Here is a 3,015-nt window from a genome sequence, read left to right on the forward strand (position 1 = left end):
TTTATGGAAGAATTTAAACGAAATTTGATACATAGGCACTTGGGATAAAGGAAAATCTAGCGCCAGTTTCAAAATTCTATTTTGCGCATGCGCAGTGCCAACTTTTTTATCTATGGAACCATTTAAGTGAAATTTGATACTTAGGCGCTTGAAACAAAGGAAAATCTAACATTAGTTTTAAAATTTAGGTTTGCGCATGCGCAGTTCCAACTTTCTTATTTAGAAACGCATTGAAATGAAATTCTTCTCATAAACTGAAATTGAAGTAGCACGTCAAAAATGGATTGCCCATGTGCAACGCTATCTTTCATATTTGTGGCCGGATTTTACGATTTTAACAGAAGTTGCATCTTACAAATGGGAAATGAATGCAAGTGGAAATGCGCTTTATGTAAATCGTTTACGATTACTTTTTAACTTGTTCACTAATATTCCATCTCGAAAGTGTTCTCGAGTGCGCCCGAACGCTCGATTGCTCTAGAACAAACACATCATATTTCCCGACAAAAATGCGTCACATCCGCCTTGGTTTTTTATCGTCTCGGTGTCTATAGAGAGTTCTAGACTATTCGCTACAGTATTTATTTATCCGTAGTCAAACCAGTGTTGATTTTCAAATTTAAAATTAAAAAGGAGGTTAAAAGTCAAACTTCCGTAAGATAAGGCGTAAGGGGAATTTTGTTTTAGAGCTACTCGTGCCCACAATTAATTATGATAAAAAGAAAAATTTTGTCAGTACCGTAGAGGATCATTTTTATTTAGTACTAACGAGGGCCTTCAAGCCTTGTATATCTAACAACCGTTACAGTCACATCATCTACCAGATCCAACAGATTTACAGTATACAGTTCCTCTTATAATCTGAATAAACAGGATCTAGATGATGTGCGCGATTTACATAATATACATCACTCGGGTGATCTGCACAGGCTTTCCGTGAAATTTAGGATCTATTGGATCTACAGAATCAAGTATCTTCGGGCTCTATTTTAACTGATGAGTGACTTACTAATCCCAAGCGTCCAAACAACAAGTAACCAAAGCGATCGGATGATAATATTGCACACGTACGAGCCAGTGTTGAGATATCTTCAACAACTCCCGTACAAAATTTAATTGGCACAAAAACTGCTGCCTGCCGATGAACCACGTCTATTGCAGTGTGCTTAAAGGTTCATAGAAGTGGCTGCAGATCACGGCAAAAGATCGTCATGAGCGATGAATTCTATTTCACGATACAAGGAACCGTAAAAAACCAAAATTGCTATTTCTATGTCACTGAGAATCCTCAAAACACGTTCGAAGTAGTCTTTTCATCACCCAACAGTTACGACTGCGGTGTTTGTGTGGTAATAACGACTTCACTGGTTTCAACAAGACGGCGCTCCAGCACACACAAGGTAAGAATTATTGTTATAAAAATCCCCACAATTTTTGAGACTCTGCTTCTCCAGTTGATATTTATAAATTTCATTTGTCAACTATAAAGGTCAAAAATTAAGAATCATTTATCGAATTCGTTTCTATTACTGGCGCATTTTTAGCGCATTTTCCAACTCATATACATAAGTTTTGTAATGAATTTATCAGATTTTGCAGCCAGGGAAGAAGGAAGAAGGGAGTCAATTAATATTTTGATATTTCAGCGCCGTTAATTAATTATTAAGGATTTTAGATTCCCATAATAAGCGAAAACCAGGATAGAAACGAGTTCCAAATCGCTATCAGTCTTGCAGACATGCAGGGATCTAGATAACATCGCCGATGTAAATAAAATTCCAATTATCAATAGGAGTTAATTGGATTAATGAGTATTGATGTTGAAGGCGAATAATTGGGTAAGCATACTTAATGAATTACGTCATCTTAATGGGTTGTAGAAAAAACCGACAGACGGCGTTCAACGTTATCTCAAAACGAGCGCCCTTCGAAGAGGAGTAGTTCGATGCCTATCTTATATTTCTTTAAATGCTGAATTTTGGATTGCCTTTTTGCCATTTTTTCGTACCGCAAGTTTGATGTTTTTGCATTTGTAATTGCCGAAGTAATCTTTTTCATTTTACGTGCCGTAAGTAAGTCTATTATCTCTTGCCTTTTTACCGTCACTAAATACTCTTTGACCTTTTTCGGGTCGAGCGGGTTTAAATGAAATTCTTAAATATGTGCTGTTGATATCTGCGTTTATTGCAATGAGTTATGTAAAATTTTTTGAACCTAAAGGTCAATTCACACTATAGTTCAGGTCACGCTCCGCTCAAGTCGCGGGAAAATGCTATTTCAATAGCAATATCCACATTAGACGGTCATATCCCGGTCAGAACATGTTGATAAGAGATACACGCTATAATTGACCGGACCGTGATATGACTGTGACGTGACCGATAAAGTGAATCGCCCTTAAGACCCTATAATGAGGCTACTATTTAAGGAAATGGGTTGCTGTCATTACATTACACGAGTTTAAAGTGCGCAGTTGCTATGGCTTCACCCCAGAAACGGTCATTGAGTCCGGCTTCAATTAACATGCACCGAGCCATCTTTACTAGAAGTTTTTACGTTTCGCAGTGCCATTTTGTTGTGGCAAATACGGCGCGATTAACTGACCCACAATACCATTTTATTTCCAAAATCGTTTAAACTTTTTGCCTGTGTACTTGCCTCCGTTATCTGAGCGAAGTATCTTCGGATTTTTACCGAATTTGGTTTCTCGACGTACTCGCGTAGCTTGTCTAACGTTTCCGACTTTCAATTCAGGATGTAGACGACTGTAGACTTGCCGAAGAGCGTTGCAGACAGAATCCAAACATCCGCAAGTGCCAGATCACCGGCTGCGAATGCCCAGTCGGTCAATTCGTCATCAGTTTTCTTCTTTCGTTTTATTCTGCTTACTTTCCTTCCATTTCTTCAATTTTTCGCAACTTTTTTCTTGTGATCCCGTTTTTTACAAAAAAAACCACTGTCACTGTTTCCACCATTCGCACGATTCGCCATTTCTTGCCTCTCGTCAATCAATTT

Source organism: Photinus pyralis, unplaced genomic scaffold (assembly GCF_008802855.1).
Source record: "Photinus pyralis isolate 1611_PpyrPB1 unplaced genomic scaffold, Ppyr1.3 Ppyr1.4_LG5, whole genome shotgun sequence".
Classification (NCBI taxonomy): domain Eukaryota; kingdom Metazoa; phylum Arthropoda; class Insecta; order Coleoptera; family Lampyridae; genus Photinus; species Photinus pyralis.